The 21,601-nt window shown below is 36.0% G+C and overlaps 1 protein-coding gene across 20 annotated transcripts in view; it reads right to left on the bottom strand.

Moving 5' to 3' along the window:
• LOC110376632 (coiled-coil domain-containing protein AGAP005037) overlaps positions 1-21,601 on the bottom strand; it is a 283,012-nt gene that overhangs the window by 149,907 nt on the left and 111,504 nt on the right. The window contains exon 1 of one of the 20 annotated variants that reach the window (XM_049837653.2): positions 1,416-1,573. The exons of 17 other annotated variants lie outside the window; for them this stretch is intronic. The gene's annotated coding sequence lies outside the window, so the exon portion shown is untranslated. Of the gene's footprint in view, positions 1-1,318; positions 1,574-21,601 lie in introns of those variants that run through there. 2 more of the 20 variants (XM_049837655.2, XM_049837639.2) reach the window with 2 other exon arrangements.

The following is a 21,601-nucleotide window of genomic DNA, read 5'->3' as shown; positions in this document are numbered from 1 at the left end:
AATATTGTCATCTTAAAGTACTTTGAAAAATTATAAAGAGATATACCTAAATAATTTGCTTTGACAATTTTAACGAAAAATTAGAGTCATCTACATTTATTTTCAAAAGGATTACATTCAGAAATAGTATCCGTATATTTCAAAGTACATACATACGAATAGTTAATAGTTAGTATTAGTAAGTTGTTTTACTTTGTAAAATAATATTAATTTCTACATTTACTTTGTGCAGGTTCCGTTGGAGTCGGCGGCATAAAGGTGAGTGAAATTTAATATAATAATAATGTAAACACAAAATTATAGGTATTCCGGTCTTATATAAGCGTCGTACAAAATTAATAGTGTTACCCAATTTTTTTATAAGCGGGTTACTTTAATCTACCATCAAGAATTATTTTTTGTGTTCAATGGAATTTAAACTTTGTTGCTTTGTGTTAAGTCTGTTTTTTCATTCTGTTGGTATTTTTGTTACTCAATAATATTGGTGTATTTAGTGGTGTTTGTTATGTTAAATATGTAATTGCTAAAGTGGAATTGATTTTATATATTTTAATGTTTAATTTATTGTTTAATTGTTTAACGTATTCGTTTTTGTTATGAATAAATATTTTTAAAATTTTAGTATGTTCTGGGTACAATAATTCAATCTGTATTTATTAGTTGTAAAACTAAAATTATTTAAGCTAATTACCCTTTCCTGCCATGTAAGTTTTATGTTGAACTATGTTTTACCGGGTTTTTAATAATTTCTTTAATGCTTAGATAATAATAATATGGATATATCAAATTGGTAAAATGGTCAATGAATTAAGAAATTAAATCAAAACAATATGATTGAAAGCAGAACCTAAGTAAACCCTTATAAATTCTCAGATAATTATAGCTTAGCTTTGATTTTGATTAATCATATCCATTTTTTTTTTATTTAAAGGGTTTCTTAATGTTTAAGATCATTTTTATCGATAGTATTTACAAAAAAAAAATACCTATGAATAATATTCAATACTATTACTTTAAACATCTACTTTATTTAGTTTTGATTTATTTTGTATCAATATGTGAGGTTTATTTTTATTCCATAAAAATTATACGCCATTTCATGTTGTCTTTTTTTTCAACACCATTTATAACAATAAAAAATGATTTGTTTATTTTTTAATTTATATGAGTAAAATAAAAGTTTGTATATTTGTTTTTTATTGAATTTAAGTTTAAATAAATCACGCAGTAAACCGTTACAATCAAGTTTATTGAATAACTATTGTTAATAATGCTTTATACGAACAATAAAAATAAATATTCGACTACGAGTTTTTACCGTAGTAGCTTTAACCTCTGTCTGGCCACGGCTACGCCAGTGCGCTACGCGGCGGCTACGCGTCATTCCTTCAACGTAGGCTTACCGTAGCACTCACTTTTCTCATAAAAACACCTACAAAAACAAACTTATTAACACTTTACGTAAACAAAATTACGAAACTCAATAACCGCACAACGCTTTTTACTGTTAAACATACAAAAGGGCCGACGTAACTCAATCCAGAGTACCGTCTGGATCGGGGACAAATCCGAACTACAACATGCGGATTATCCACAGGCCCGAACGGGCAAGCGGGATGAAAAAGAACCCCCGCTACCCTCCCCGGCGGTTGCGTGACTATGTCTGTATGCGGAGGAGCGTATTCAAACCGATAGCACTCAAAAAAGGCCCGTAATTCCTCAAGATTCTTATCTCAACCCTACAACGCAAAAATTAAGCACATTTCAAGGTTTTTTCCCGCCTGTAATATTATACCCATTTTTCCATTATTTTCCTTTAACATTTTATATTTATAAATTACTTTTACTATTTCATTTAATTTTTGCCGAAAAATAATAAGGAAAGTGGTCTATAAAAACTCTTATAATTACTTACACCAGTACAGATTAGTTCGGCTTAAATATTTTTGTTAGTTATTTAGACAGCGATTACGTTAAAAAAATATAGTCAAAAAAATTGCTAAGCTGTGTTATTTACTTCTAAGTGGCCGTTAAAATGTTGTTACTTTATCCAACTCGTTATTTCACTTAAGAAGGCTTGTACAACAAACTTATAATCGATCGCGTTCCTAACTGCGTCTTGGCAGTAACTTCAACGTGAAAGTTTGCTCATATTATAATACCCAATACTAAACTTGCCCTACACTACATAACATTTAGATGAAATCACGTGGAATCAAAATAAACGTAGCGAAACAAATTAATTGTAAAATGACATAAACGTGTAAAATACAGTGTTATTATTGACAAATAATAACACTTTGTGTTATTATTGTGTCTATTGCATTCACAAAACTAATTGTTCAATCACAATTACATTCGCTTGAAAACAGTTTAGCTGAGGCGGGTAGAATTTCAAGGTAATTTCAAAATCATAACAACACAGCTGTTTTCATAAACAGTAACTTAAACCTTTAAAAAAAGAAAAAAACACTGACATTTTTACGGTAACTAATTGATGTCAAACTGATATGTTCTTATAATAGAAAATACATATCAGGAGCTGTAAATATCGTCCCTTGCAAACGAATACTGCAGACAATTTAACACTCAGCTCAATCGGAAAAAGGGATATTTTAAGCTTCTGAGTGAGAATGATCTAATACTTTTCTCAGTTGCACTAGGCTGTACCGACTACTACAAATGTAATATTTCTACAGATCTAGCGAAAAAATATCGCTATTAACAAGAATCGTAACGTGAGATGGCTTATAACATGGTGCTAAATCGTAAATACCTAAATACAATTTTTGAAAATAAAAGCGAGTGAGTTATGCGCGGACAAACATAAAAATATACTTAAACGCCGAATGAAAAATATCCCCGTTTTTTCATTAGGTCTGGTTTAAAATAAACTAGCAATAATGCTAACTAAATAATTTTGCTGAAACTACATAATTTTAACAAAATAATTGGATAAGCAATAACAACAATTCAGTCCAAATTGAATCTATTTGTTAACCACGAATTATTTATTATATTAGATAAATAATGGTAAACGATTAAATTCAGTTTTGAAGTCGCTGACTTCAGCATTACAATTGCATATAAATAACACGTTATCGGATTCAGCTTTAGAAGCTTTAAATCAACGATTAAATCAGTTCGGTTCAATCACATCGCGTTTCAAAGCAATCTAAGTGGCAATTGGTCGTGCTCAATTATCTTTCTCATTAGCATTTTGCATCGAGATTGCGGCAAATCATTTCCATCACTCCCAACTACTAATCACTTCCATTATACCTAATTGAAAAATATCTGACTGAAATTAAACCACATTTAAACATCGACCACCTTATTATGAAACGTGGAAAAAAATGTACCAGCTTTTGTACCACCTTTCAAACACCGTCCCGAACAAAATCAGTGGACTAATGCGGGTATATCTTGAAACCACGTTTTATAATAAGTTGGCAAGTGTCAGAAATAAATAAAATCAAATGTTTGTAAACTAAAATGATAACAGAAAATCTAGACAGAAAGTTCTAAAACCACGGCTAAAATAATACTTTCAGCGACTTCTAATTTAGGAACGACGAAGTGGAAACGTGCTCGTTTGACAACTTAATTTTGAACTTAGCCGAGTCACTTATGCCCGGTTTACACTTTGTTAAGTTAACACTGCAGGTGATTAGTGCAGGTGTTTAGTAATCAAGGTGTGAACGGAAGCGTAAAGTGATTAGTGTTAAGTGATACGTGCGATTAGTACTTATTGATTAGTGCGAGTGAATAGAATCGAGGTCTATTTTTGTTGTTAAGTGACTACCCCCTCTCAACTTTTCTACTACCCTCTCTCGCAATGTGCCTGTACTAATCAGTGTGTAAATACGTGTGTGTTAAGTGCGCAGTGTCAAGTTCAAAGCGAAAATGAAGTGGACGGAACAACATACTTTATAATTCGTACAAGAATACATAAAGTTTGAATGCCTATACAATGTTAAGTGCGCAGAATTTAAAAACAAACAGTTGAGAGATGCGGCCCTATTGAAACTGAGTGAAGCGATGGGAATTCCCGATTTCAAAATTAAGTTCATTTTCTATATCCGATACCACAACAGATACAATCTCCTTAATTATTTGTCTCAATATTAGGCGCTGTTCATCTTCCATTTCTAGAGACACTATGCACAACGGACAGTACCACTATGAGCTTCTTCCTAAACACTGTGTAAACGGAGATGGAAAAGACTACTTAACACTTGACACTTATCGCGTAAAGTTAACGCTTAACACTTATCACTTCACACTTCGCAAAGTGTAAACCGGCCTTTAGTTGTCTGAGTGTAAATATATCATGTGTGAAGTAAGAAATGTTAAGTTTCAAAGGTTATATTTAATTCAATCCGAATGATCCGTTTTTGTTTTAAGCACGCTAATTTGTCCGTGTAAAAAGAGGATGAGGTGTTTTGTAATTATAAAGATAAAAATAGTTTTGTCATAAGAGCAGTATTTGAGGGAGATCTCACTGACTGACTGAGGCTACTTTTATGAAAAATTAGCTGACGCGTCCCGAAAGAACTACTTCCCACTCATTGATAAAACGTTACCTATATGAAACCTTTGTAAACTCGATATCACTGCCAAGTTTTATCAAAATCCATTCAATAGCTTTTTCGTCTAACAAAAATACCTACATTCCTACAAAATTTCACGTTTACAATATCAATTTTATTTTGCATCGTATTTTATTGTTCAGTTCAATTTCTAGCCAGATCCATTGCCACAATACGGCAAACCTACAGTTATGATACATAAAAAAAAACTAAATAAAAGCACTTGTTTTTCGTCGATCGCTAGATTTATTCAATTGTATTTTAAATAACTTTCGAAATGGTCGACTTACTTAATTTAATGTGCACGTGCAATAATACATACGTCTTATTCTTGCCGTGTTCCCAATTTTATTTGGAGACATCGCAATATGTTTTTGGTTCCATGTCTCTCTGTCACGCGTCATACTGACACACACTCCCTTCTTATTCATGTCATTCTCAGACAATCTATCCATTTCTCAATCTTTTATTTGGTCTCCCTCTCCCTTTCCATCCATCCACATTTACTTACTCTCAAGTTATCATACTCCTATGGTTACATGATTAAACAAGAATTTTACCAATAGTAGCTTAAATTATAGGCTGTATTTTTTTGTACCGATAATTTTAATAAAACCTACTTTCGGGAATCAATCGCTTTAAGTATATAAATCCGAAACAGCAAGTTAATTTAATCGGACATTTATAATTGAATAAGCGTGGAAATGAGTGACAAATGGTAAATGGACCATACAAAGCTTATGCTGTTTTAATCTCCCGTTTCGGAGTAAAAAGGACATTGACAGCTACTGTTGCTAAGGGTATTGCTCCAGAAAAGCCAATTTAATCTGCCGATCCAATGGATCAGACAAAACTCGACGGGACATTTACTCTGAGTCTTTCTGCGTTATTTCGAATTTCGATATTTCATAGTGTCATTAATAATTACTTGCTTTTATTCATGGGGTCACCAGTAAGTAAGGTCTTTTAATGTTATTTCCAGTGTCCGTTTTGTGATTTTTATAAAAAAAACTTGTGGGTAAGCTTAACAAGTTAAGCCGTAAATTAGGCATCGACAACCCTCTCGCTAGGTAATTACTCATAAAGTACACCAGATGCCACTTATAACCGAAACAACCAGTATTAAACGCAATGATAAAATAAATAATGTAAAAAAAAACCGCATGTAAACTGAACACGCAATTCTTCCGAGCGACTGCTCAAAATTGAACATTTCTTTTTTGATGTAAGTTATGCGCGAATTATTGAAATGTGAACCATTTTCCATACGAATCTGGTTTGGTAAAATCATGTTAAAAATAATTACTCATTGGTTGGCCTTTATTTGTTAAATATCCTTTGGCAGAAATATAAATGTGTTGCGTATTCACGCAGTTTATTGAACAGATTCTTCAGCTATACAAAACTCACAAAGGAACAAGAACCATGATTTTCTAAAGACTCCATTTACCAAAATTTATTTTAAACGTTTTGTAAAGCTCGTACTGAGGCAGGTCGATCAATAATCTTATAAGTACCTCTACAGTCAGGGCCTTTTACGATCAAACAGATATTTTGAGGAAGTAATTCTGTTTAAAAATTAAAATGTAATCAACGTATTTGTACGACGTGTAAATTCTCAAGACATGCAAAATACGAATTTAAAGGATGTATGTGGCTATAAGTATATTTTTGTTACTCTTTCATGCAACAACGTTTGAATGATTTTGATGAATCTTGGAAGTAATACAGCTTAATATATCACAATAACAAATAAGCTAATTATCATACGTAAGCGGCCAGTATTTTCCTCGGAACGAGAAATAAAACTAGCCACATCTTATTCTAGAAGTCTATAGAAACATAATCTTGAAAAAGCTACCTATAAAGGTTTATCAGACAGAATCGACAAAAAGCTGAAGCTTAGTAAATGGATCAATGTTGGTTGAAATTAATGAATAAATTTGACTTTTGAAATTAATAATTGAACCCTAATTAAATTCTTCATTACAAATTGTTAATTCATTTAAATAATTACTGTTCATGCTGCCATAAATATGGATATGAAATACATAATGCACACTACATTAAACATGTTATACAATAATATCAGATTAATAATTAATATTTACAGATAGCCAAATTAATTTCATGTACAACCAGTTTTGCAAAAATAAGCTTTTATTGAAAGCTTTTTCAACCGTATATATTTGTGGTGATAGCGGTGAGAAATCAAACAGAAATCATCAAACATTATTGAAAACATCAAAATACAATGACTGTGTGATAATTGACATTTATCTTCATTGGTTACACCGCGATATTTTATTGAAATCGAATTTATTTAAATATTTTATTGTAATGATTAAAGTAGCTTAAGCTAGCCTGAATCACTCCGCGCACAATATGAGTAGGTACCTATAATATTATTTATTCGCTTTTATTAAACCAAGCTATTTAATTACTCTTACCTCATATTTTAATTTAAACGCATAACCACCGGCAGTTAACAAATTGCTTCTAAATAATAAATAGACACAAAACACCACTAACATTCTCGTTTATAGCGATAATATTTGCTTAACAAACATTGTATTAAAACGTGTAATTATTTGCTAAAATATTATGCACGGTGCAAATATCAAACATTGCAACTTAATCCATTAAAGTGAGGCTAAATGTGACCGATTTAATGGAAAATTTGGAAATTATCTGCGTAAATACGTGCACTAGTGCTGGCGTCAAAAGTCAATATGTCATCAAGGGAATTTGAATCTTACTTCGAAGGTGATGGGACACACAACATTGTCCCACTTGTTGGCGAATGCCCTGCCACCTGTTTTCGCGTACCTCCCACTACGAATATTATAACGGCATTGAATACTAGGGTTGTGGTCGTACGTCTATTTGCACGCGTTGGGGGACGGGATCGATTCTCACGATGGTTAGAACCGTGACGCTTGCTTGTTCTTTATTGTGTCGTGTTTTGAACGCCGGCTCTACCTACTAAGTACCTACCTACTATGACTACATGATACTTGAGTAAATAATTACATACAGTTTTTCTAATTATATAAGGTTGAAGTAAACTACCAAGTTTGTCGGAATCGAGAGTATTTTTTATAAATGCGAGAGCATTTTTATAAAGTGCAACCAATAGATACAAAGTTACACCATTTTCACACATTCGTGGTAACCAATATTGCATTTCAGCAAAATTGTTGTACCAGACGACATCTGAAGGTATTGTTGAAAAAGTCCTAGAGATTCCTCGTTCAAACTAAAATGAACTTTAAAAGTTCTACCTTAGGAGCAATTTATGTAACTGACAAAAGTTTCCTATTGTAAGTCCAACCGACCGGGGTTTATATGTGTGTCCATGTCCAACTTTAAAGTTATTGGAAATCCCGGACGGTCCAGCAGAGCTGACAGCTGCTCGATACATGGACAACATGTTCATAAAGTTTTATAACAGATACATATCTGTACATTCGCGATAGATCAATATTTGCGTTCCGTGGTTAATATTTTATATTGCAAATCTATACCTTTTTTTTGAAAATGACGGAATGAACGTTGAGCTTTTACCTTTATTCACGCACTATCGAAAAAATCATTTTAGTTCACTTCACGGAATATTATTGGATTACCGCTGGCTAGACACATTCATGGCGCTCGTTAAATTTTCTCCTGCATTTTATTTTTCGGTGGTTAAACCGATAGTACCTGCCGATACAAATCTTGATGAAACTATATTTTGTAAAGTTGAAATTGACTTAGGAAAAATATCTAGGTAATTTCGCGACCCCGCAACAGAGTTAATGAGTAAATGTACTTAATGTTATGTATGTGTACTAAATCTATATATTAAAGCTGGAAGCTGTCGGTGATTAAATATCAAATAGAGTAAGCGCGTCGCGAGTTAAATCAATACGGACGCCATTTGAAATCAGATTGCTTTAACACGACTATCATCTGCCTATCCTTTTCCCGACTAAGTTGAGGTCGGCTTCCAGTCTAGGTAACTGGATGCAGCTGAGTACCAGCCTTTTACATAAACGTCTGTTTCACGACAATCATTTATAGCATCATCGTCTCCTGAGCCTTTTCCCAACTAAGTTGAGGTCGGCTTCCAGTCTAAACGGATGCGGCTGAGTACCAGTGACGGCTGAGTAGCTGAGTACCAGTTTACGAGAATCGACTGCCTATCTGACCTCCTCAACCCAGTTACCCTTGGTAACCCAATACCACTTGGTTAGACTGGTGTCAGACTTACTGGCTTCTGACTACCCGTAACGACTGCCAAGGATATTCACTGACAGCCGGGACCTACAGTTTAACGTGCCATCTGAAACACGGTAATTTACCTACTGTAGCACAGATTACTAAATAGTTACTTACTACGTAAACTGTAGTTAACCGACCTCATTGGATACAAAGCTTCTAAGGTTTCTACCATAAAGTCGATATTAGAAAGCCAATGGATAATGAACTCGGTAATTCAATACGCAAAGTTAAGTTGCTCATATTTTATTTAATCCACGTGAGAGGTGTTTTCGGTAGGTATAATTTTTTCCTCAATCTGGCTCTCATTTTGATCAAAAGTCAACGTCTTGTCCTTATGTTACTTGTGTCAAAGCCAGTTGGCATCGCATAGAAAAGGTTCCGAATCAAATAGGTTTTTAGGTATCTGTTTTGCTTCTATAATATAATATATCAACCATAACTAATCGCATAATGTTCTAATTCCCTATTATAAATTATAAACAGTAAAAAAAAAGAAACAAATAAAAATCATAAACGTAATAAATAAAAAACAAGTCCATAAGGAAAATAATGTAACTCAATTACATCAAACAGCGCATTTCAATACAAACAAAGACCTTTGCATTTTTATTTACTTGCAAAAACAAAAGATACGCAGAACAAACATTAGAAAGTTTAAAAGCATTTTCATTTTATTCCGCTTTGTAGAATCCATGTTCATTCGTGGGGTTCCGCTGGATTCCCAAATCCCCATTGACTTCGATTACAGAGAATTTTGTTACACGATACTGGCCGGTCGAATAGGAATTTCAAAAACAATGGATAGTTCGCCCATTTACGTTTGCATGTAACTTTTGAACTTTTTTAGCTTTGTTTCCGGGATTCCGTATCATTTGAATTTTGTTATTATACGTTTAGGTTTTGCTACAATAACTCGAGATTATAAAGGTAAATAGTAAAATAAAACACTAGAATTGAAGTTTATTTGAATTTTAAATTTTTGCTTATCTAATAACGAAACCACTTGTAATGAAATTTATTTTCCGAAGGAAAACATCAATAATAGGTACTTAAAACTTGAAGTAATATAATATTAACATTCACTTAAACAACTCCAAAAATAAATGAGAAAGAGAAACTAACATCAAATTATAAAGGAGGTTACGCTATCTGACGGTATAGTTAGTTACTGCCAACGAAAACTATAACCAAGGGCTCTTATGCACACAATTTTACACTGAAACCTATCGTGCACAGAGCTCCGCTAACTCAAACTTGCAAAGTTTAATTTTCAAATAGGTAACATAACTTTGCTTTGTGCAATATACGTTAGGGATAGGTTATTGAAATTGAATAAGTACGTGTGAGCTCATGGCAGCTTAGTTAAATTTAGTTTGTGAAGCATTATCTAGTTGCTATTGTTGTGTATTATATTGGAACACGAACTCGATAGACAATGTGTGTATCCTGCGGTGGTAATGAACCTTCGTATTCGGGCTAGGGTGCTGTTTGTATTTTAAAACTGATATCCTAACAATACATTACACAACAATGATCATGACAGTAAATTAAAGTGTGCTTGTCTCACGGCTCTAATAGCAATTGCGAAAAAAATCCACATAAACATACTATTATGTTTAAGTAGTGGTTGAAATACGTAGCCAAATAAAGTAATGTTACTTTCGTGACTTATGACTACATATAAACATTAAAAATGTTATTAGAGCAAATTAAAAGGATACCTACACAATTAAATTATTCAAGTTATTCAACAACGACAAAATATGGACAGAGAAATAAAAAAAAAGCTGACGGCCAACCTTCAAGAACGAAGGAAGAGGCACCGAAAGAAGAATACTGCGCAATATAAAAACGAATAAAATTCTTAAAAATACTCCTCCATTCAAACTGCTTATATTTGATAAGTGTCAGGGGAGCAAGGCCTGTCATAGCTATCAACTTGCTCTCTCTTATTTGTTGCCAAAGGCAAAGTGATGTAACGAAACTTGGTAAACGTGGTTTGTTTCCAACAGTTTGACTGGTTATTTATTTTTAGTGAACAGTTTTGTTTTTCGGAATTGAGAACTATAAGACAAAGAACAAGTAGGTAAAATGTATTTATGTTTTAATTTTCATAGGACGCGTGTGTAAACTAACTAATTTTGACATCGGTTCGGAGGTTGAATTTTATTAGACTTTATTTCTCCGAAAGATATACTTCCCGGCTATTGTATCACATGAAAACACTAACCCCCTTATTTATAAAAATCTCTAATCACCTTCTAAGCAACATTTTAACTAATCACTACTTAAAACCTTAAGTAGTCATTAAATGTTAGTTAAGACATGCCTAAGCAATTTTTATAAGTAAGAATTTTCTTAAACAGCCCTTAAGTATTACTTATTACTTAATTCACGTTTATAAGTAAGGCTGCTACTGTATTACAAAAGCAAGTCGTGGTTGTATAAGTGCGTTATACCTACAGTATGTTACTATAACATGGTTACTTAGAAATACAGGGTTGATAAATAACAGACAGTGTGCGTAGCATGCCTGCGTACACTGCCACTGTACTAACACTATTAGGGGTCCCCACGGAGAACAGAAAGATGAGCGGACATGCTCTGTAAGGCAGGTAGGTCACGCGCCTTGCTCTAGCTCAAGTATCGTGCGGTAGGCATGAATAAAACGGTCAGTTACTTCTAAACTAACGAGGCGTACGGGTTCCTTGAGACATCTGTCAAAGATTGGTACTGACTGATAGATTGATGTTTTGATTTTAGTTTAAAAAAAAATGGGTGAGTTCTAAACGCGTGGGGCGGAACCAGTATCGTTTCTCGTCCCCCTACCACCCACACTTTGACGCGATACTTTCCTATCAGATTTTGCGTTACGACAACTCCGCTAGTCATTTTGTTCTCCATGGCGGTCTCGAACCATTCTGTAGTAGGGAGCTGGTTCCACTTTCAATCACTATTTTTTTTCGCAAATGTTGTTAGTCTGCATGGACGGTGGCTGGCAGGCTTAGCCTGAGGGTGACGTTCGCAGCGTTTCCATTAAATTTTCCTATCAGGATAATTAAGGCAATGACTTTTATTTCATGACCGGCTATTGAACGCGGCTTGTCCGACGCGAAATATTATCCTTGCAGTAAAAATATGACTCGAAAAATATGAAAAGTTCCTCGAAACATTTCAGTTTTTGCAATTATGGTTTTAAAATATTATTTTTTGAAGCAGTTGCGCTCACGAAAAATAATATTTTGCTGGTGGAAAACACGGTAGCTGGCAAAATGAGTGATAATTCTTTTAATTCGTGTTACACGTTAACTGCATTGCTGTTTCTAAAAACCTTTTTTATTCAAGAAAAGTAAACGAAGTAAAAAAAATTGGGCTTTACCTACATTTGGACTAGTGTAACGAATTTAGATATAGCATGCGTAATAAAACTCCATAAAACTGCAATGAGGCTTCATGAAAAAGCCCTATAATATTGCTAACAAATATTTGCACAAATAAATGATTTCTATTTCCATTTCCATTGATGAATATTCGTGCGGTTCGGTTTAGAAGCCTTAAGGGTACAATCCACGCGCACGGCTGCCAGTCGAATATCACGCCCGGTGATTTGAATATCCATTGTTTTGCATAAACTAATTAAACCTTACACGAGATTTGACACGAAATATTTATCATGCTTTAATGCAGAATTGATATCACGTCATATAGCTTTGAAAATAAATATCCATCTTTGAAAATAAATGTCCATTTGAGTAGGAACCACCAAAAATAAATCTTGATATGTAAGAAACTTAGTTTCAAAATAAAATGAGACTAAAATTTCAAAATAAAATGAGACTAAAAACAATGTAAGTATATACAATAAGTAATAGCAGTGACTTAATCAACGGAATTTTAATTTTAGGAGTATTTTATTTTTGTATCTGTATTTGTTCTTTAAATATTTACCTACCTACTTAAATCGAGTACTTGTAAGTCCGACAACTGTTATCGAACGGAGTTAAGGATAAATATTATAAAACTTAATATTCGCCAGATATAAAAATAAAACAATTGGAGCAGAAAAAATGGTTTTAGATATCTCTCATATCTATGTAAATAAGTTAAGAGAGAACTTTGATCCCTTTTTACCCGGGAGCTGCGGGTCCTGATTTCAGCAGGCTGTGTGATGTATGTTAATGTCTATAGATACCTATAATGTAATATGTATGTTTAACGTACCATACTTTACGATATCCGCCCATCTTGTAACAGTATAATTTGAAAAACCATGTTGTGTGTATTCGTCGAAATTCAAGTCTATTTTATCGTTACTAATATTATAAATTCGAAAATAGCTAAACCAATCGCGCCAAAACAGAGCCTGATAAAGGACAGTCTAATAAAAATAATAAAGTTGTTCCATCGGCATCCGCTAAGAATGACGGAGAAAAACTATTATCAATTAAACCTCTGAAGGCTCGTAAGAAAAATCAAACAAATCCAAAAATAAACCGTAGAAGGTGAAGACATAGCCTTAAGCACTAAGCGCTGTACGTCTAGAACGTACATTAAATTTGAAACAATAGGAAACCGTTCATTAATAATCCATTATTAATGGGAACACAATCGTCTGCCGGAGATTGCGAGGAGCCGCGGCTAACTGAGAACAATCATCGTACCGAATAATAAGGCGGGAGTGATAATGCCAGCGTTCTATGCAATTAGGCCGCTCAAAAATAAAGCAGAATTCAAATTTGCACACTAAGATACTCTTAACATTTCGCGCTTTTTGTTTACCGCATCAGAGATCAGCCAAAACGTTTCCATAATCAAGTTAGAGCGAGTCTTTTAGGGGCGAGTGCTGAAATCGAGCTAAAACCATTATTAGATTAGTGGGTTACCGACAAAATGAGGCAGACGCTAGTTTCGAGCTTTTTGGTAGCACGTGACAAAGTTTGCATTTCAGAGAGGTTGCTGTGTTCATCAAATATTCTGTTTAGCGCGAGAAGTAACTAATGTTAAAGTTAGTACTTAGCCTCGTAATTATGAAGTCCTGGTACCTCAGAGATTGCTGGCACTAGTTTCATGAAAAGATCGGAAAGTCGATGCTTTTGTGTAAACGTATTTATTCTCTTTAAATCTTTTAGTAATCTAGTCAATGTACATCTTTTACTCGCGTCCATGACCCGCGGGTGTTTTTTGAGATAGTAAGTAACTTTGTTCCTTCTGTAGCTCTTTCAGTACCAAGGCCGCGGTAACTCTTTGGGCACATCCCACAGCGCTCACGCGGCTAAAATCTGTAGTAAAACAACAAGATAGCTTGACACAGACTGATTTATTTCGAGACACCCTCAACTTCACTAATATTAAATATGCTACATCTCCCTCCTTAAACAATAACATTTTAATGTAGGTTGAGCTTAGCATACTTAAATAGTAACCATACAAGTTGCAACAAAATAAAAACATAAGTAAGTACAGTAACAATGATGTGACCCAAGGAATAGGAGCTATATTTAGTTGCAATACAATTTTAATTTAAACTTAATACTGCAAGTTATTTATACATATATACCTAATTACCTACCTTATCGCTTTTACACTCAAAATGGGAATCAGTAATACACGTTACATATAATTATCATATCCCTCATATTGTTTACAACCATCTTAAAACAAAATAAGAGTGTAACAATATCTACATAATAATTAATTACACACATTCTAAAATATTAATAGAATAATAGAAGTACGATACAACAATAATAGATATATTTTTCTTTCCACAAAGTAAATTGGTTTCAATTATAAGCAAACATGCAAAATGAACATATTAATACCTACTCATCAACCTGATCAAGACATTATTCAATGAATTAATATTATAATAATAAGTAGGTAAATATGGGGTTTAGGTAATTAATTCATAAATTTTAACTTTTCTTTAGCTACCCTTGCAGCTGCCCTTTCAGTTCGCTTATTTTGTATTTGGCCAACTGATGATTTTGGAGATACATTATCATATAGTTCAGGACAGGAATCGTAACATTCCGACTCGCTAGAAGAATGGTTTAATCCAGTATCTTCCTGGGTGACATCGTCCTCACAAGTCGTCTGTTGCGACGATGTCGCGGGAGACGGCTCAGGATCAGGAGAACTAACCCTCACTAGGTGCCTACGATTCCTACGCAGCACCCTGCCCGCACCATCGAGCACGAAGTACGAGCGAGGCTGGGCCGCGCGCCGCAGCACTCGCGCATACTCCCGGCGCGGCCCTCCAGCGCCACAACGTTGTCGCCTACTTTTAATTCAGGAAGCGGCCGGGCACGAGAGTCGTACCACGATTTGCTTCTAATTTGATTTCGTATCAAGTTGTTATAATCAGCTGTATTGTCCCTTTCTGGCAACAGTTTATTATGGTGACACGGAAGACGAGTATTTAACCTTCGGCCCATCAGCAATTGGGCAGGGCTCGCTATGCCATCTCGTGGCGTTGCTCTGTAATTAAGCAAGCTTAAATAGAAATCTTCATTCGAATGTACTGACTTGGATATCAAGCCTTTTATTGTTCGCACTGCACGCTCACTACGTCCGTTTGACTGCGGATAATTAGGTGACGATGTCGAGTGCTTAAATCCCCAGTTCTCAACAAAATTTCTAAACTCCTTAGAGGAATAGGCAGGTCCATTGTCAGATATCAATTCCTGGGGTATGCCATGCCTGGCAAATTGATCCCTCATGGCTAATATCACCTGCTTTGAAGAAATACTTGTTAACGGCGAAACTTCCACGAAATTTGAAAAATAATCGACTAGTATCAAGAAATATTTCTTATTGACTTCAAAATATCCGAGCCTATCTTTGCCCATGGTAACCCAGGTATGTGGTGTGCTATGATCGGCTCGCGCTGCGGCAGGGGTGCATGCAGCGAGCACACTCGACACGCACGCACAGCGCGCTCCACGTCGCGTGACATCCCTGGCCAAAACATGACGTCACGCGCACGCCTCTTGCACCTGTCTATACCGAGATGTCCCTCGTGCACGCGTTCTATCATCTCCGACCTGAGTGTTTTAGGAATAAATACCAAGTTATTCATTAACAACGTTCCATCAACATATTCCAAACACTCTCTGTAGCTCCAATGCGGGCGAGCTATTTCTTTCACATTGTACTTGTTAATGGGCCAGCCGTTCAATACATAATTAATTAAAGTTTGACATTCCTCATCTCGTTCAGTATGCACCCTTACAGTTTCAAGCCGACCACCACTAAATCTTAGGTTTTGTATTAAGAAACATGTCTGTTCTTCGAGTTCCTCCGATACCTTATTATTTAATAAATCAGGAAGCGGGGCCCTAGATAAAGTGTCGGCAACAAACATATATTTTCCCGGCGTATACTTTACCTGAAAGTCATAACGCTGCACGCGAAGCATCATTCGCTGAAGTCTAGCCGGCACAGAGTCAAGTGACTTTTGAACAAAGCCTCCAAGGTTTGTGATCGGTTTCAACGATTACATCATTTTTTCCAAAGATGTATTGATGAAACCTTTCCAAAGCGAAAACTATTGCCAGCATCTCCTTTTCAATTTGAGCGTATCTTTGCTGTGTGTCCGTGAGCGTCATTGAAGCGAATTCGACAGGTCGGCCGGCCTGCAGCAGCACCGCGCCGAGCGCGCGCGCTCGCGTCCACCGACAGCACGGCGGGTTCGCGCGGCTCGAACAGCGCCAGCACGGGCGCCGCACACAACGCACGCTTCAACTCGCTTACCACGACCTCCTCGCACTCACCCCAACACCACTCACTATCTTTTTTCAACAAATTACGCAACGGTGCAACCTTTTCCGAATAATGAGGAATAAATTTACTAACATAATTAACCATACCGAGGAAGCGTTCGAGTGATGAACGATCTGTTGGACTCGGCATATTAGTAATCGCCTTTAATTTAGTTTGGTCTATTTTCATACCATCAATACTAAATCTATGGCCCAAATAAGTAACCTCATTCACACCGAACTCACACTTTTCTGGATTGAATTTTATACCTACCTCATTGGCTCTCTCCAGAAGGCTTCGAAGGCGCTCATCATGCTCCTCCTTAGTAGAACCCCAGACGATGACGTCATCAACGAATGAGTCGACGCCTTCCAGGTCTTCTAACAACTGCCTAACTCGAGCATGAAACACCTCAGAAGCCGAATTTATGCCGTATGGCAAACGTAAATATTGGTACCGGCCGAATGGCGTCCCAAATGTACACAAGTCAGCACTCTTGTCATCCAGCTGTATCATCCAAAAGCCAGATTTTGCATCTAGTTTACTAAAATACCGCGCACCTTTCAACTTGGTCGCTATTTCAGTCAATGTAGGCAAAGGATAATGTTGACGTCGTATTACTCGATTTAGTGGCCGCGGATCTAGACATATTCGAAAGCTACCATCTTTTTTTCCTGCCATAACAATACCATTAACCCAGGATGTAGGATGATGAACCTTTCGTATCACCCCTAACCTTTCCATGCGAGTCAATTCCTCTTTAAGTTGGTCTCTCACACCCAATGGGATTTTTCTGACCGGACATATGCAAGGGCTCGCATTACTCTCAATAGGAATAGTGTAAGTACCGGGTAATTTCCCTAGACCCCGAAATAAATTTTTATAATTGTCCAAGTTCAATGAAAACACTCTTTTTACAAGGCCTATTTGTTCAAGGGCATCTTTACCTAATATGCTCTGACAGTTTTGTTCCGATATAATAAACTTCAAATTATAAGTAACATTCTTATACATCCATTTGATTATACAAGACCCTATAATTGACAAGAAATTGCCGCAAAAAGATTTTGCACGAGTATGGTCTTTAATAACATTCGACATAGATAAACCTAATTTTATATAATCATTTTTTGATAAAACATTAAGATCCGAACCTGTGTCTAATTTGAAACGATGTTCGATGCCTGTATAGGATAAATAAAGAGTTTCATACCACTTCGAGGCTTCTGCTTGCACAATCGTATCCACATATTCCAATGATGATATGTAGTACAAGTCTTTCTTATCATCTTCATCGTAATCTTCGTACAGTTCATAAACCTTTCTTGACTTACGCACTGGACACATTACCTTGAAATGGCCCTTGCCACCACAATTAAAACACTTCACTTTACGCGCCGCACAACGTTCACCGCTTCACAGTGTACCGAAGCGCAGGCCGCAGGCGCGCGCGCTGGGCCCCCTCGCCTGGCCCGCTTGCAACGCTGCGCATGTCAGCAAACGCGCCGCCACCGTCGCCGCCGCCACGCAACCGGCGCCCGCGCTGCCGCCGCCGCCGCCGACAGCTCCGCGCCCACGCCGTGATTCCACACTCAAACTTGCGCCTCTGACACTACGGCGGCCGTCTCGCCGTCCACCTTTCCAAATAGTGTCCACCGATGCACTTTTTAAGGCCTCCGTTTTAATACCTTCAATCTGCTTTTCACCGTCGTTGGATATTTCATTTGCTTGACATATTTTTACCGCCTTCTCTAAAGTCAATTCGTCTGTCCGCAGCAATCTATCGCGTACACTCGTGTCCTTGACCCCACACACAATCCGATCGCGCAATAAGCTATCCTCCAGTTGTTCAAATTCACAACGCTGACTTAACAGCTTCAAAGCAGTGACATATTCATCTATGCTCTCACCAATTTCTTGACATCTTGTGAAGAATTTAAATCTCACCATGGTAGTATTAGATTTTGTACCGAAATGGGCATTAAATTGTTCAACAATTTTTTCTAGTTTGTCTTTGTCTTCGTCCGCTGCAAATTTAAACGTTGTAAAGATGTCGTATCCCTCCGGTCCGATCAAATTTATCAATAAACTGGCTTGAACATCCGACGGCTCCTTATGAACACCTGACGCTTTCAAAAACACTTGAAATTGACGTAACCATTTACGCCATGCGTCGGCCCGGTTGGCGGGCCCTCCTTCCAGGCTCAATTCCGCTGGTGGTCGCGCATGTTCCATTGTACTCGATGATTAATATGTTTATACAGCAAATACAATCAATATTAACAACTTTTAACCACCAATTACACGATTATTTAATTTATTTCACGCACCGCTGTCACCATGTAGTAAAACAACAAGATAGCTTGACACAGACTGATTTATTTCGAGACACCCTCAACTTCACTAATATTAAATATGCTACAAAATCCACTTAAAGGATTAAGACAGAATAGTTTCTGCTCACAAATATTGCGGTTTCGTCTTCCGCGCAAACTTATTAGCCTGTACTTAATATATAATTTTCTCTTCAAAAGAACTTGGTGCTCGATTCCGGCTCGCACTTCGAAGGTTTTTGTCTTTCCTCATGTTCACTTAACATGAACAAAACAGCAAATTCTATTTAATTAAAGTCACTAATAATTTCCTACGAACTTGTTTGCCTTTCTATGATTAGGAATTTTCACGCTTTCACGAGAACAGCAATTATTATAATGAATGGCTCCGTAATAAAATCAAAGAATGATTTTAAAATCCTGAATATTTTTCTCTTTCGTAAAGTGAACAAAACTTACAAACAATACAAGAGTATTTGAATGGAATAAAATCACTGCGAAACGGAATAAAAGGAACAGATTATTCGCAATGCAGGCTTCAGGGTTGGAAGAAATTGTACTTTTTTGACGTTATAGACGGATAAATTGTATCTGAAAATATAAAACTGGCGCTTTCGGATAAACTGCTTGACGTAGGATGCTTTTTATTTAGGCTATGTTTTTACTTTTATTTGTCAATCGTTTAGGTTTGCAATGGTTTTTATTATTTGTGTTATTTCGGAACGGAGAAACAAGACCAGAAGAAAATATGCACCAATTATCCACATGGTTCTACTGAAACGAGTATATTAAGCGCAATAAAATCGGGTAAAAAATGGCTAGAACAGTTGCGTCACAAATATAAAATAAATTGCTCTTTCATTAAAAATGCAAAAGCGGACAGCTTCGCTAAGCTTTGACGAACGCCCACATTATTATTTTAACGTTCCATTACAAAAATCTAAATAATTTACAAAACCTGAATATATAAGCATCCACATTTGTCAATACTCATTTAAACAATATTGATCCGATATACATAAGCCCGTTGTTTGCCGAGCGGGCTGTTCAATTAAAATGATCCCTTAGGCAATCGATCATGCCAAATCCATTTAGGATTTATACTGTAACATTTATGCGTGGTATACTAACGCGTACTGTTATTTTGTAAGTCTAGACATCCAACAGACAGATGACGTAATCGCTCGGCTGCCATGTCGGGACCACTTTTCGCTGCGACAGTATTTTATCCGGGCCCTAATTGGAAAGCGAGCCCCGCATTGCAAACAGTGCGTTTAAAAATAAACGATGCTTTCGGAATGCGCAAATCTGCTTGTTTAGTTGACGTATTTAGGCTTTTAACGTTTTCGTAACAAGAGGGGAAGGGTATTAAAACGATTTGCATTTTTTTGATGTTTGCGTTCGTCAGTTTGTATTTTTATGTGTGACACATGTGTTTATATTATATTTCTATGGTACCTAGTTGGCTTGGTTACATTGGTTGGTCGGTATCGGTTCAAAACGGTAGATTTTTCACTATTGTTACAACAAGCATGATCATTTATGAGAATATATTATTAGCTTTTCTATACTAATATTATAAAGAGGAAAACTTTGTTTGTTTGGTTGTAATGGATAAACTCAAAAACTACTGGACCGATTTTAAATATTCTTTCACCATAGCTATATTATTTGCGAGTAACATAGGCTGTATTTTATCCCGGTGCGCCCAGTGACGCGGGTGAAACCGTGGGAAAACGGCTAGTATGTAAATAAATACGCGGTGAATAATCCTCTTTATAAACTGCGAATAGTGTGAATGATGGTAGTTATACTAGCTCAATTCCAAAATGCAAAATAGTGCTAAAATCCTAGAGAATTTTTCCATCAACACTGTTCGGACTGTACCTAGAATTAGGTTTCTGTGTCTCGGCCTCTAAAAACACAAATTATTTGACAAAGCGCTCCGACACAAAAACAACGAATGAAAACAACACGAAAAGTAAACTCTGAAACAAGTTACCGAGAGGCATTGAAATTTAATCTAAACTGTGACGGTGGGTAACCAGACCTGTAGAATGGACCAAAGTCAATTAAAAGCCGACACTGCACTGGAAATGTTGTTTGCAACTTCCTAATATTCACACGTTTTTTTCACCCTCACTTTTAGGTGTAATTCTGGGTATAGCGTATCGAATAACAATGTAGTTTCTCGCGTGTATAGCAGTAGTAACCATCTCTGTTTGAAGGTCTCGTCAATACGGATAAAAGTAGCCCAAAGAAGTAGTGGTTGCCATATTTCGATGGGGAGTTCCCTTGACTTTTTGTTTCCATCATCAGGTCAAACCCACTGTTTAGTAGTATCTGCCTACAAAGATTTTTATCCAAAACATATCTCACATTTTTCAGAATAACCCTCGCATGTAATTAATGGCTTCCGAATAAACGTCCTGTATTTCTTAATTCTTTTATATCGTGTTTCAGCTAATGTTTTTTTTACTTATAACGAAGAAAAAAAAATAACGTACATACCAGCTAGTAATATTAACATACTTCTTATTTTTATTTCTGCGGTAATATTTATTCGGATCTCGGTCTATAAAGCTGAAGGCTCCGATCGTTTTAGTCTCTTTAACTACTGCGTTGCTTTTCAAAGAGAGTAAAAAT

This window comes from Helicoverpa armigera, chromosome 1 (genome assembly GCF_030705265.1).
Source record: "Helicoverpa armigera isolate CAAS_96S chromosome 1, ASM3070526v1, whole genome shotgun sequence".
Lineage (NCBI taxonomy): Eukaryota > Metazoa > Arthropoda > Insecta > Lepidoptera > Noctuidae > Helicoverpa > Helicoverpa armigera.
Note: the sequence above shows the minus strand (reverse complement) of the source record. Positions and strands in the feature narration are given on the sequence as shown.